We start from the raw sequence: 6,022 nt of genomic DNA, 5'->3' as shown, positions 1-6,022 counted from the left end.
ATAATACATCGTGTAGCATATCCTATACATATTTATTTCTTTCTCTAACTTTCTAAGCAATTCACTGATTGACAGTCCACATTAAATGTTTCTCTTTAGTAGATGAATTCTCTACGCAACCTTATTACTCAGTTTATATTAATTAAGCAATGGCGTTTATTAACTGTAGTAACAAGTTGTCATTAACTACGACACAATTAATAAGTTAGCAAGGTAATTTGCTCTTGGTTTGATTAAGGTTTAATCTTTTGGACGTTAATTCAATAAAATGGTCAACGAAAAAGAGTAATATATTCATATTGGACAGCAATTAGAGGCTATAATTTGCATATAGTTTAATTGTTTCACTGATTCTAATTAGAAGTAGGATTATTGAAACAATACAGCCAAAGCTTTATTTAAAAAAAAACAACTGTTTGACAGTGTTAATTACACGGCAAAGGGTTTGTAAAAAACTGCAAAAGGCTGAGCAAACTAATCATTTTAAGCTCTGTCTAATTGTATGCCCATATATATTCATGATGTGCCTATATATGGTCATGGTGTGATGTCATCATTACCATATTCAGGAATGCCACATGTTTTTACTCTCTATATCTATGACATGATAGAAGATCATAGCACGACACTTCTTAAATTATTATCATTTGTTTATAAAAGTGGAGTAGTGAATTTGAAAACAATAATAATTTATATTGACTAAAACAAATATATATACATAAATACCTATAAATATTTATTTATATTTAGTTTTTAATCGGTATATAATGTGAAAGAAATAAATGCTGGTTTGATTTGATTTGATTTGAATTGAGAAGTGTAGATAGGAGGGAAAAGCGATGGGGGAGATGAAGTGATAAAATATAATGGTGAAAATAGAGAGACCTTCTATAGGCAACATTTATAATAGTAAATTAATTAATGTTTTTTTGTCGTATTTTATGTAGTTTTTTTTTTTTAATTGTTTAGTTGTAATTATATCATTCTTTATTGTTTCTTACTTCATTCATCGAGCCTTCTTAAGCTTTCACATTTATTCACCAATCGTTGGTGGCTTACCCAATAGACCTTTCCGGAATGTCGATCAAACTGAACAACTGACTAATCAGAACAGCGCTAGGAATACGCGCGCGTCTCAAGAACATACGTGTTGTCCCGCATGTTCGCGTCTTGTGGGACCTTAGCAACAATATCCAAGGGGCGGGGTTTAGCGAAAAGGCCCGTTTGTGAGTGAAGGTTGAGATGTTTTTCCAGTTTGGACTTAAAAATTCATGTACTGTCAAAACACTATGTCACTAGGCTATTAAATGCATTCCACTTTTAAATAATATGAGAAAAGGTGCTTTCGATGCATAGTCCTGGTGTGCTGTTTTGCAACCTTATAATTTTGTCCTCTGGTTATTGAATCCTTAAAAAAAAAAAATAATCATTTGGATTTACGTTATCAAAACCTTTTACCATTTTAAAGAGTTATTAAACAGGCACGCGCTCTTCTATATAGTAGGCCAATGCAAGTTTGTTACTCATAATAATAAATTTACGATGATATACACTATCCGTTTCATCGTAATTATCATTACCATTATGAACTAAAACGGTCGTAGTCGGCAGGATTCGAACCTGCGCGGGGAGACCCCAACAGATTTCTAGTCTATCGCCTTAATCGCTCGGCTACAACTACGGTACTTCCTGTCATAAGTTTACTAATTGATTTTAAGCGAATAACAGGTCAACACTACGAACATCGGAATTTACTTTCTTGTGCTGTTAGTTTCGTAAATTTCAATTCACTCTTTAAGTACAACCATCAGCTAATAAATTGTTTTTGTATTTTTGAATGTATTTTTAGGTTTGCAAGGACGTTGTACGGTATCCAAAGCATTGATGATGAAGATTTAAAAAGGAAGCTCTATACCGCAGTCATGGTGATGATGTAAAATATGTAAATGGCACAGTAATAATGTAGACAACATGATGTGTTACCGTAAATAGTGAAATATCCGTATTTTTAAAGGCGAAAATTATATCTATTGATTCCATTAGTGTATTATCTAATTATAATAAATTAAAAGGCAAAATTACTGGAAAACAACAACGGTGCACCGGGAAACTATGGCTGGATCTCGGTAGAGATATAAACTTATTAAGAAAAATCTAAATAAAACAAGAGCTTTCGGACAACACTAGTCATTTCTCAGTGACGTTTTGATGTGCAATAAGTAGATTATTCTTGAGGTCGGGGTTCATTTCACTTGTGTCCCAGAGTAAGGGCACCATATATACGTTGCTACCCAACTCTTATTAATGGGTACCAGCAAATTGCTGGGAGTCACCAGTGGTTGACCAGCGTCTCACCCAGAGGGAGTGTCCGCTTCCTGCTATAGAAGCTGGAAAAAAGATCCAGCCCTATGAGCCCTAGTGGTTTGGAAAGGATTTACTACTTTTACTAACTGTTATTAATAAACTCGATGAATAAATTCTAATTCCATATAATGCAATATCTAAATTGCAAAATTTGTATATTTAAGTAAGCATTATATTTCAATTAAAAATAAAACAAACAAAATATTTAATTAATTGTTCTTTGATTACCGTAATAAAAAATAAATAAATTGAAGTTAGTACAGTAAACCAGTAAAAACTGAATAATCAATTTAGACTACAAAATTTCATATTCAAAAATATGTGACATGCTCAAATATGGTTATGATGACATCACATCATGACCATATATAGGCACATCATGACTGTATATAGGCACATCATGACCATATATAGGCACATCATGACCATATATAGGCACAGCATTACTATATCGGCATATTTTGTAGTCAACTCGCAAATCATATGACCGAAAATAAGTTATGGGATGTTCATCCATCCGCCTATCGACCATATCATAGCACTGAAAGTGCTTTAATTAAGGTGAAGAATGATATCATGCTTTTATTAGACAAGGGTCATATTGTTCTATTTTTATCATTAGATTTATCATCAGCATTTGATACGATAGATAGGGAAATCTTGATGAAACGATTGTCCACGAGGTTAGGAGTTCGAGATGTAGCATTAAAGTGGTTTCGTTCATACCTTGAAACTTGGAAAACTTGTGTAGAAATAAATGGCACACAATCAGAGATAGTTAGTAATACAGTAGGGTTACCACAGGGATCGGTATTTGGGCCTATAGGTTACACCTGTCTCTTATACACATCTATCCAATATTTTTCAAATTTAGTTGCAACAATTCAAACTGAACTTTTAATTAGTGGGGATGTTCAACCTAATCCAGGTCCTCGATGTTTAATAAACAAAATAAACAGGGATTCTGATCAACATTTAAAACCAGAGTTATGCTACAATAGAGATGAATTGTTTAATTTGAAGCCAGTGAGGCTAATTAGACTGCCGAATAATTTATGGTCAAACATTTACTCACTTGGAATAGCGAAAACATGTCATCGGGGAAAAAAAGCTGGTAGACGCAAGCGGAGAAACATTCCTGTACATATAACAGTAAGAACATCTGATATAAAAAGTTTAAAGAAGTCATGTACTCTCTAGACTAGATTATTGTAATGGTCTCCTTACAGGGGTTACCCAGGCACACATTAGGAAACTACAAAGTCTTCAGAATTGGTCTGCACGTCTCATATATCGTGAAGACAGACGTATTGATGCCAGACAACTGATTAATTCCCTTCACTGGCTACCCATCAAAGAACGCATTTTATTTAAAATTCTTTTATTTGTGTTTAAATTTTTCAATGATCAAGCACCAATATACTTCAGTAGTTGTTTAAAAGTTCATCATAAATTACGACCAAATCTTCGCTCTGAATCAGACCCTTTTCGCCTTTCATGCCCCTTAGTTCATAGCAGATCAGGTGATCGTTCCTTTAGTGTAACAGCGGCCATAGAATGGAATAAACTCCCTACAGTTATTATACACATCTATGTTGAATCTTTTAAAAAACTACTGAAAACATATCTTTTTTCAAAATTAACTTGAGCTTATTGCTTCAAATCATTATTCAACTCTGTAAACGCTATGATATAGTTTTCTATGAATAGCGTATCTAAATACTAAATACTACTAAATACATATAACAGCTTTTGTTGTTTTTTTTTTGTCAAAGGAAATTTGATAATCTGGACAGAGATTTAATAATGTTGGTAATTTATAACTTTATATAATTTTATTGTTTCTTTTAAGTAATATTTTTAATCTGTATTTTTTTATTTGTAAAAATGAGGTAGTGTGATGTCTGATTTGTTCTTGCTTTATAACATTATTTTTGCAATTCAGCTATAGCTGCAATAGAATACTATATATATATAAATAAATATATATATATATCATTATATAAGAATATTATATATATATATATCATATACTTTTGTTAGATGCATTACTACATTTGTGTGTATATATATAATATATTTATAATATATATATATATATATATATATATTTATTTATATATATAAATTATGTAACAAAATACCTCTGAATAGATTCGAACCCTTATATACACTATATTTCGCAATCACAGATTCCATTTTTTACCGTTTAAAATGTATATACATGTATAAAGCATCACCGCTAGCAATTATATATATATATAAACGAAACAAAGATACGAATACGGCGGTAGATAACCTGTTTTCTGTTAAATGAGCAGTCCAGTTGTATTTATAGGAGTTTTCCAGAATTTACCAAAAGCTGCAGGTCTATATCTTTAATCTTAAAAAAACGGAACAATAAAACTGTATCAGCAATTTTTTTTCCATTGTTTACAACAACAATATTATTCCTCATTATTCGTCTTGTGTATCCGGTGATAATTTCCTATCTATTCTTTGGAGAACAATCACTTGCCGACCGAACTAATTTACACTTGGGGTTTTCGAATTAATACGTGTACTAATAGTTAAGTATTATGTTAAAAGTTGTACCGTAGTGCATATTAGTGGCCCCAACTTTTTGATTTGAAGTAAAAAAAAAACAAACAAACAAACAAACAAAAACAAAACAAAACAAAACAAAACAAACAAAAAACCACTAAAAAAAAAAAAAAAAAAAAGAACAATGAATGTTATAAAAATGTATGGGTAATTGTTTTAAAATACGTATTTTATCTGTTGTTCTGCAATTCATTTATATATTTCAATGTACTGTATATATATTACTTTGACAATATTGAATGGTTGTTGTTGCTAAGTATTTTGATTTGTTATCCATTAGTAATTGTATATGTAGTGTTTATCTTGTACTTTTTTTAATGATATTTGGTAATGTGTTATATAATATATATATTTATATATATATTAATGTATCATGTAGATAATGTTTATATGGATATAATTTAAATAAATCAAATAGAAATAATCTATATATAATCTATGATTTATATATAATGATGTTTATATTATATTAATGTATCAAATAGATAATATTTATTTAACATAAATGTATAAAATTCAAATAAATCAAATAAAAATAATCTATATCATTATTTGTGATCCCAGTGCAAAGCAGTAAAGTAAAAATGCTTCCAAAATAAAACCTTCATATTCTGTTACACACTATACTAATGTAATATACAACTATTAAATAATATTATTGACATCATAGACATGTAGTAATTCTTATTTAAACAATGTTTTAAATAAAATGATGTATATATATATAATATATATATATATATATATATATATACATACATACATACACCCATACATACATACATACATACATTAAAAATACCTACGATTAAGATATATTATGTACGTTACGTTTCAGTAAGTTTCACGAATTGCCTTTATAAATTAAATATAAACTAAATCAGAGTACGAAATAAACGGAAATCACTGTGCATGGTATACTAATTTTGATGTATTTTAATAGTAGGTATTTTTAATGTAAATTATTTTAATAAGTAGGCCTATTTTTTATATTTTAAGACGATTTTGTACTGTTTTATGGATGCTTTTGTACCGTAGATCCTTATAAAGAGCG

At 29.8% G+C, this 6,022-nt stretch overlaps 1 long non-coding RNA gene and 1 other non-coding gene across 3 annotated transcripts in view; one reads left to right on the top strand and one right to left on the bottom strand.

Moving 5' to 3' along the window:
- Window positions 1-2,818, top strand: part of LOC117114810 — a 28,203-nt gene extending 25,385 nt beyond the window's left edge. For both annotated transcript variants that reach the window (XR_004446450.1, XR_004446451.1), the window contains one exon: window positions 1,850-2,818. This is a non-coding gene — a long non-coding RNA (uncharacterized LOC117114810). The remainder of the gene's footprint in view (window positions 1-1,849) is intronic.
- On the bottom strand, window positions 1,600-1,681 carry Trnas-aga. The gene has a single exon. It is a non-coding gene; the product is annotated as a tRNA-Ser (tRNA).
- Window positions 2,819-6,022: the final 3,204 nt, after the last annotated feature.

The sequence above is a fragment of the Anneissia japonica genome, unplaced genomic scaffold (genome assembly GCF_011630105.1).
Source record: "Anneissia japonica isolate Jap-2015-1 unplaced genomic scaffold, ASM1163010v1 scaffold251325_len469956_cov165, whole genome shotgun sequence".
Classification (NCBI taxonomy): Eukaryota; Metazoa; Echinodermata; class Crinoidea; order Comatulida; family Comatulidae; genus Anneissia; species Anneissia japonica.
The sequence above is the reverse complement of the archived record's forward strand: the minus strand, read 5'-3'. Positions and strand labels throughout refer to the sequence as shown.